This window comes from Pinus tabuliformis, chromosome 4_1 (assembly GCF_031772625.1).
Source record: "Pinus tabuliformis cultivar Carrire ecotype Pingquan chromosome 4_1, CPIR1, whole genome shotgun sequence".
NCBI lineage: Eukaryota > Viridiplantae > Streptophyta > Pinopsida > Pinales > Pinaceae > Pinus > Pinus tabuliformis.
This window is the reverse complement of record NC_142303.1, coordinates 988,602,673-988,612,764: the sequence shown is the minus strand read 5'-3', so window position 1 is coordinate 988,612,764 and position 10,092 is coordinate 988,602,673.

Sequence of the window (10,092 nt, the reverse complement as noted above, 5' to 3'; positions counted from 1 at the left end):
ATTCTTGGCATAAAAGCTCCTTTTAAATTTCTACTTTGTTGTTGGGGAAATTTTTTTGTCTCTTCTCTCCAATATTATTCTGGCTACTCACAATTTTCGTTGTAGGCTTCTTTGAATATGTTTTGTTAATATTTCCTACATTCGAACTTGCATCTCCTATTTGAAGGTTAGAGCTAGATTAGTTCATTGCTATGTTTCTATTAACCTTTTTAAGTTTCTCGTCTTTTTCTTCAAGTTTCTTTCTCAATTTATCTGCTATGTTTTCAAGTGCTTCTACATACTCTTTCTTTTCCTCTTTCTTGCTACACATCACTTCTTCGTTTCTTTTTGAATACGCCAGTTAGGTTCTTAAGGTAGTGAGCTCCTCCTTGAAATTTTTCTCCTTCTCATGACAAATATGCAACAATTTCTTATGATCTCTACATGTAGTTGTTAGTTTTTCCACTTGAGAAACTAATTCTTTGATCACAACCATTGTCAATTCTTATTGAGATTTAACAATATAAATATCCTTCTTATCTTCACTAAGTGGCTCTACAGAATCATCATAATCATAATTCAAAATTTCTTTCAAAATATTACCTCGTGACACATTTGATTTGGCTGAGAGTTTACAATTTGTCGCTTCTTTTGTAATGGATTGATTTTCTTCGTTTTTCAAACCCTTTGTCTTCGGAGACATCCTCTTCTTGTTTCTGGCCATAATCCATGATCTACTCTCCAAGTGGCCAAGCTTCACTGAAGAGAACCTCACTCTGATACCAATTGTTGGAAATGTATTCACCACTGAGACGGGGGGGTGAATCAATAATGATGGCCTTTATATCAAATTTTAAAACTTCTACCACAATATCAAATAGCCATACACATCCACCATATTAGTCTATCAAAATATGAAAGCATTAGTAACTCATAAAATAATAAACATGAGAAACATCAACAAAAGAATGCACACATAAGAACACAAGTATTTTTGTTGAAAAACATTTCGGGAGAAAACCACCCTACTGCTGCTGCACTGCTCAATTCTTATATTTTTATTCTGAATAAATTTTACATGGATTATCTTACACCCATAAGGTAAAAGACTCAAATTCCTTCACAGTATGCGGGCACCTATCAGATAGGAAATTTGTTTCTCGCTTAGATCTATGGACTACCATTTGCTGGAATCTCCCACGACCAACATTCCTCTCCCAACTCCTATTGGATGTAGAAATCTCTTCCTTCTATTGAAGTCTCCAAATCATTGTGTACTATGAAGCCTCCATGCCTTCACTTCCTCCATGCGAACCACATTTCATAAATGTTTCATACTGGGTTCTCAATTTTCTCAACATGAGAAACCCAAAAAAACCATCGTTCTACACATCAAATCTAAAACAAAAATCTAACCCGGAGGAGGGAAATTATTCACTTCTTCACACACCAAAAAACCACTCTTAAACACACCGCATGCTGCCAATTCTTTGCCATATAATACACACAAATTATGAATCTTCTTCTCAACTCTATTTTTGGTTTCTACTCACAATACTCTGATATAACTCTACAGAACTATGTGAGCAGTTTCTTCAATCTCTACTCATTCACAATGGCCTCACAATGGCATACTCACTAACTCTCAAAATTAGCCAACCAAATAGACCCAATGCCTTCCTCTATTTACCAATTTTCTATGTTCAATCACTTAATAAATGCAATAGGTTATGGACCACTCAACTATCCTTTTCACATGCTTTAGATTTGGTTGAGGTGGGCTTCTTGACCAAATAAAACACTAACTCCACTAGACATTTGATATCTTCAACCTTGATCAACTTCTAGAGGGCCCACTAAATTTTCCGACTATTTGCTGAAAAATTATGAACCAGAATGTCGCCACAATACAAAAATTAGTTGACCAGTGTGAGGAATACAGAGAAATTATCATGAAAATCCTCGGTCGCTCCCACAACACATGATCAGTGTGACTGGAACTCATTAATCACTCCCATAGGCCTATCTTCGAGAGATTTGAGCTTTTCATTCACTCCCATGACTCAACATCGATGCGATTGGGGCAGAGGATGAGGGAAAACATCTTCCCCCGGCTCAAAAAATGCTCCATCTTCTTCAAGATCTCAACAACTCTCTGTAGGATCCTTGGAAGTCACTGGAACCTATGAAACACTTCACCAAATCATTGCCGTATCACTATCATCATCATCAAGAAACCCACATGATTAGAATTCAAACCAAGAACCATACTTAAACATATGGGCCATCAAACATCTCTACCATCAGTATGTAGCTCAAGTACCTATCATACATCCTCCAACCCCTGTACAACCATCTCAAGCATTCACTGACACTTGTAAATCTTCTCCAAAGCCCAATGTATAACATCATCAATAAGAAATACCTAATCCAGGACATGGAAACATAATCAATAAGGCTCCTCAACTCAAACTTCTATAGTAGCCACCAAATCCTGTATGCAACAACATGATCAAGAGTATCATCATCATGGGAAGGCCTCCAAACTAGTGCAACACACCACCATTCAAATCAACAATAACAACATGAACATGAGGACCATGACATCCTTTGGTCACACTCTATGTCCAACACCTACAAATCACTACTCCATCCTTAATCTCCATGCTAGTGGACATGCCAATACCAATACAACACATCATCCATGTACAATCCACCTGTAGTCACACATACACATACATGGCTTATCATAACCAAGTCACCTGTTGTTATCACTCCTCCCGATGTCCAAGGTTGAGGAAGAGTCCATCTGATGTAACCATAGACCAACCTTTTGACTTGGTATCTAGCCCTACCAAGACGGAGAGGGCTCTCTCCACAAAATCATGGCCAAGAGGGCTAGATGAATTAGGGTTTTAGGCTAGTTATGATGTGCAGAAGGGTTTGGTTGTTTGAAATTGGGTTGCTGGATGAGGATTAGGTCAAAGAGACTAGGTCAGGGCCAATAAGGGTATGATTGCAGACATCTAATGGAGCAAGGTAGGTAGACACTCAAACACTTTAAGGTTCTTGAGTGAGATGGATCAGACTGGTGAGGTGTTAGAAAGAGAAAGACAAGCATGTATTCTTTCTAAACTGAAGAAAATGGACAAATTATGAAGATTTCCCAAAAACAAAGTCTGTAAGATGCATTCTTCTCATAAACTTGAAAATAAACATATCATACAAGTGAAATGAAACATGAGAGTACAAAACATTCAAACATATGCAACATAAGAAGAAACTATGTCAAAATTCCATACCATAGGTATTCCATCAAAATAGTTGCAACTCATTCATTAAATTTCTGCCAAATACTGATTACACTAGAGTCTCTGATCAATACAACAACATCCAACTGAGTCCAAACTCTTCCAAGACAGAAGGAATTATATAGACATAAAAACAACCTTCTCTCATCTTCAAGGGTCAAATCTTTGAGTTGAGGAACTGTTCCACCAAAATTTGAACTGAAACCTAGAGTGTAGGGAGGTCAAACTGACTCATCCGTCACTTTTTGGAAACTGATTCATTACATGAAAAAAAGAGTTTTCACCTAATGTATTTACCCTAGATAACTTTAAAAGACATAATTACGTCAGTGAAACTTCATAAAATTCCTTGAGTAACTGAGAAAGTGTGAAAAAGTAGCAAAATATAAGTTTTTGGTCCTATGCACAGCGCCATCTTCCAGCTGAGTTTGAAATGGGTTCTTGATGTCCAAATTAAGTTTAGGATAGCTCATTGGAAAGCCTGTCCTCTCTAGTTTTTAGAAAGGTACTTAGTTCCAAAAAATTATAATATTTGACCCTCCAAACAGACAATCTCCCAAGACTGCTCTTGTGCACAATGCCAAGGTTCCCTATGCGCAACGCCTTTTGGAAGACCGTTTTTGGAGGCCTTCCTCAACTCCGAATTGAGCTCATGATAGCTCATTGGAAATATAATTCTGTATAGTTTCATTTGACTTATCAAGAAAGTCATTTGGACACTCCAGCTAGAAGAAAAATTGATTTTCCCAAGGTCACTCCAGAAGTGCAGAAAACCTCTTGTAGCACCTGTATGTTTTATATTAATCCAAAACCATAACACCTCTATAAAACATAAAGGGGTTTTTTGTTCCTTGGCCTATCATGGACAAAAACCTCTCTCGCATTTGTAAAATTCATCTTTGTTTGGTTGGAAACATGATTTGAAGCAAAACTGACCCTATGTGTGGCAAATGATTTTGTCCCTTCGAATGACTTTTTTTGAAAAATGATGGAGACATGATGTTTATGAGTTGGAGTGGCCTCATACTTGCTGATATGACATCCCTTATTCCTCCTCTGCTCATATGTCTTTAAGTCCATAGCAAACCCTAGCTCACTGGGAGAGAAAATTAGGGTTTAGTGTAGGAAAAATAGGGGATTTGGGAAATTTATAGGAATGAAGGGAAATAAAGGGGATAGGGGGCTTCTAAATTCTTAGCAAAATTTTGGGAGGTAGGCCTAGTCTAGAAGAGTGTCAAAATCGTAGCAATAGGCTAGGGTTTGTAGAAAAATGATGATTTTGAGGGATAGGAGTGATAGTAAGTGTTTAGGAAGGTATATTAAGGATAGGGGAAGGTGTAAGAGCATCTAGATACAATTTTTGTTGATGATTTAACCATGGAGGTCATGAAACCAAGAAAAATGCCCTCAAAACCCTAGGAGAGGGAAATGAGAGGAATGTGTAGGTTTTAACCCCGTACAGAAATTACCTCCATACAAATTCTAAAAACACAGAAAATAAATAATTCAAGAGCAGAACACATAAAACACATATACACAGAGATTTTCCCCTGGATCCCAAAATCTGCACTACTAGCTTGATTTTTCATTATGTTCCTTTCAATGTTATAATACATATTTATACATGCCGAAGCATCCAATACCATGGACCGAAAACCATCGCGTCCAAAAAACATGTGCAAAAATCATGCACAAAACCATAGGTGGGTCCGCCCAACCTAACATAGGACCATAAAGTGGGGTTACGGGTGCCCCTCAAACCCCCTATTAACTACGTGGAAAGAATATAACACAACCCAACATTCTCCCACTTGTTGTTTTCATTCCATAGGGGGGCACAAGAGAGCTTAGTCATTTTTCCAGCCCTGAAATGCCCATTGTCTCTCTACACCAAGAGAACTTCTTAGAGTTCACAGATTTTTTCAATGCATCTGCAGTATTCTTCAAAGTGTTTGTTGTTACCAGAAACACCTTTTTTTCTTCTATCATATCCCTCACAAAGTGATACTAAACATCAATGTGCTTTGTCTTTGAATGATATGCGGCGTTCTTTGCCAAGAAAATTGCACTTCGGTTGTCACAGTCTATCCTTATAGCTTCCTGTACTAACCCCATACTTGAACACAATCTCTGCAACCAAACTGCTTCCTTGCTTGCATGAGTGGCTGCCATGTATTCTACCTCTGTAGTTGACAGTGCCACTACAGATTGTTTCTTACTCATCCAACTGATTGCACCTCCAAATAGGTTAAACACATACCCACTTGTAGATCTTCTCTGATCCAGATCTCCAGCCCAGTCTGCATCAACAAAGCCATGAATATCCAACACTCTTTCCAATCCTAGTCTTCCTTGGTAGCACAAACCATAATCACTAGTGCCACGCAAATACCTGAAAACCCGCTACACTGCTATCCAGTGCTCATTCCCTGGTTTTGACATAAACCTGCTCAATACTCCCACTGCATGTGCAATGTCTGGTCTAGTACAGACCATTGCATACATCAAGCTACCGACTGCACTTGCACATGGAACACGGGACATGTCCTCTTCCTCTTCTTGTGTCTTGGGACACTGTTTAGCAGATAACCTCACACCTACAGGAATAGGAACCTTCACCGGTTTACTATCCTGCATATTAAACCTCTGCAATATGTCTCAACATACTTCCTTTGGTTTAACCAGAGCTTCCTCTTTGCCGGTCTCTTTTAATTTCCATGCCCAAAATATAGTTTGCAGCACCAAGATCTTTCATGTCGAATTTGGAGGACAATTGGGTCTTCAAATCCTGAATAACTTCTTTTTCATTTCCAACCAACAACATATCATCCTCATACAAGACTAGATAAATAACACGGTCACCAATTAATTTAAAATACACACATTGATCTGCTTTGCTTCTGGTGAAGCCAAGTCCCCGTATAAATGTATCAAATTTCTGATACCACATCCTTGGTGATTTTTTTAACCCATATAGAGACTTCTTTAACTTACATACCAGTTCTTTCTTACCCTTCACTGCAAAGCCTTCAGGTTGCTTCATGTAGATCTCCTCTTCTAGATCCCCGTGAAGAAATGTTGTCTTCACATCCATCTATTCTACCTCAAAATCAAAAGCAACAACAACAGATAAAAGTAACCTAATAGAAGTTACCTTGGAAACAGGAGAAAAAATATCACCAAAATCAATTCCCAACACCTGGGAATAACCTTTTGCTACCGACCGAGCTTTGTATTTCTCCATTTTTCCTTCTGCATTTGTCTTCTTTTTGAACACCCATTTGCTGCCAATGGGTTTCCTTCCAGCCGGCAACTCCACCAAATCCCAAGCACCATTTTTGTGCAAAGATGCCATTCCATCAACCATGGCCTCTTTCCAGAGTTTTCCATCCTCTGAATCCACTGCTTCCTTAATAGTTCTAGGATCATCATCAGTAACAGACAAAGCAAAATCTGAACAGAAAGCAGATGGACTATACCTTTCTGGCTGCCTTCTTTCTCGAACTAATCTTCTCACAGCCGGGGTTTGTGGCTCTTCATATTCTAATTCCTCTTCTGCTATAGAGTCTGATTCTTCCTCCTTTAGCTCAAACTCTATCTTCTCAAGTTCCTTTAGTTGGACTTCATGTTTAATAACATCTTTCACCTCTCTAAACACCACATATCGGCTATACATAACCTTCCTTGTTACTGGGTTCCAAAGCTTATAACCCTTTAAACCATCCTTATACCCAATAAAGATGCACTTTTCAGATTTACTATCCAACTTTGTTCTTTTCTCCTTTGGAACATGTACATATGAATCACATCCAAATACCCTCAGATGTGAAAGAGAGGGTTTCTTACTAGTCCATACCTCTTGTGGAGCCTTATCCTCCAACGCTGATGAAGGTGACTTGTTGACCAAGTAACATGCAGTATCCACCGCCTCTGCCCAAAATTCTTGTCCTAACCCGGCACCACTGAGCATGCTTCTTGCCCTTTCCATCAACGTCTTGTTCATTCTTTCTGCAACTCCATTTTGCTAAGGTGTATATGGAGTAGTCTTCTGCCGTGCTATACCACACTTCTTGCAGAATTCTTCAAATTCCTTACTGCAAAACTCTCCACCATTATCTGTCTTCAGCACCTTTATCTTCTTCTCTGTCTGGTTTTCCACTAGAGCCTTAAATTCTTTAAACCTATCAAAGACTTTAGATTTCTTCTTAAGGAAATATATCCATGTATTCCTTGAGAATTCATCTATAAATGATACATAGTACACAGACTTACCCAGTGATGGAACCTTCACAAGTCCAAACACATCACTATGCACAAGCTCTAATATATGTTTCGCCCTCTTACCACCAAAGGGGAAACTCACCCGATTCTGCTTCCCGTATATACAATTTTCACAGAAATCAAAATACAGAGAGCTATTACTCATACCTTCTACCATACCTTTACCATGAAGTATTCGAAGGCCCTTCTCTCCAATATGTCCAAGCCTTTGATGCCACAGCATGGTCTTTTCTCCAAAGACCACTAGATTTTCTGCTCCACTTTTAGGAACCATGGAACTGTTGCACCCATCAACAACAGTGCTACCTTGCAGCTTGTACAGAGTTCCAATCCGAAATCCCCGCATCAATACCAACGCTCCCAAAACCATCTTGCAGGTATCCTTCTTGAACACTGTTTTTGCACCTGCATCATCCAGCTTACTAACAGAAATCAGATTTCTGGCTAATGCAGGAATATGCAGAACACCCAGAAGTGTTCTAACCCTTCCACCTTGCAGCTTCAACTTTACTTTTCCACGACCAATGATTCTAGCCTTCCTGTCATCCCCCAAGAAGACATCACCACCATCATATTTCTCATACTCACAAAACCACTCTCTATGGGGAGTGAAGTGAAAGGATGCACCTGATTCAATCAACCATGCCTCATGATCTACATGTGTACTTGAAGAAGCCAAGTACACATCTCCACCTTCATTTGAGGTGGTTTTCACCTCTACAGAAGGAGCCTCATTAGATCCCTTTCCTTTTTTAGGAGATTTAGATTTACAGTCCCTTTTGAAGTGGCTTTCCTTTCCACATTTCCAGTACACCACCTTTACAGGTTTTCCTGGAGATTTAGATCTCTCTCTAGATTTATATCTCCCACTCGATGACTTATTTTTGTTTATGTTCTGGGACCGTCCTCGTATAGACAAGGCATCACAATTTTGGCTCTCCATATTTTTTCGTCTCATCTCCTCCGTCAGCAAGGTTGAGACTATTTCTTCAAACTGCAAGGCAGTTGCATTGCTACCTATTGCAATAACCAGACTATCCCACAAATCTGGTAGAGAACACAACAAACTGATGCACTTATCTTCATCTGAAATTTTAATATCAACAGATGCTAACTGACTTACCACAGTGTTAAATGCATTCAGATGCTCTGTCACCAAGTCTCCATCTTTCATCCTCAGGTTATACAGTGTTTTCTGCAGGAACAGTTTACTCACCAGAGACTTAGATTGGTACAAAGTCCCTAACTTATCCCACAAAGCCTTTGTTGTAGCTTCCCCTGATACATTTAGCAATACTGAATCTGAGACACACAATCGTATTGTGCTCTTTTCCTTCTGATTCAACTTTTTCCATTCTTCATCGAACACTCCCGTTGGTTTAGTACCCAGATCTACTGCGATCCACTGATCTTTATCCACCAACAAATCCTCCATCTTGAGTTTCCACAACTCAAAACTCTGACCATTAAATTTCTCGATCTCTATCTTTCCACTGCTTGCCATCTTCTTTCACCACCAGAATCGATCTCACAGATCTCCCACTGAACAGGGTCTACCACAAGCCCGAGTGAAACCCCTCAGCAACAAAGGCATCCCCGTGAAGCCAAATCTACTCTGATACCAAATGTAGGTTTAACCCTGTACAGAAATTACCTGCATACGAATTCTAAAAACACAGAAAATAAATAATTCGAGAGCAGAACACATAAAACACATATACACAGAGATTTTCCCCTGGATCCCAAAACCAGGACTACCAGCTTGATTTTTCATTATGTTCCTTTCAATGTTATAATACATATTTATACATGCCGAAGCATCCAATACCATGGACCGAAAACCATCGCGTCCAATACCATGGACCGAAAACCATCGCATCCAAAAAACATGTGCGAAAATCATGCACAAAACCATAGGTTGGTCTGCCCAACCTAACATAGGGTCCAAAAACAAAATTTTCTAGGGTGTTGCCCCGGAACCCATAAAGTGGGGTTACAAGTGCCCCTCAAACCGCCTATTAACTACGTGGAAAGAATATAACACAACCTAACAGAATGGGCATGGGAAAAGGTCAAGGGAGGTAGATGGAGTGTAGGTGAGTGAGGTTTTTTAACTAGGGCTACCATCAGTGAGCAAATTTTTGAATGATGACCTAGTGGAATGACAAAAATTTATGAGCGAGACCCTAATATGAATATGAAAAGAGGAATTTTGATCACTGATGGAAGTATGGAAAAACTGACACTAGCATCGACCTTATTGGGGATGGCATATCCTTGGAGATGTCAACAACACCATAGACCAAGTGCCTAACCATGTGGGCCAATATGGTCAAAAACTAACATCCAAACTGAACATTGAAAACTTCAATCCATACTATCTGATCATCAGAGCCTTAGGGCCTTCTCCTCAGGCTTCAAACCTTGATGAATTCTATCATCACTTGCTAAAAACTAAACTTGAAATAAATTTTCTGCTGAAACAAAATCCACACCCTAATCTATTCCAACTTCTGAAAAT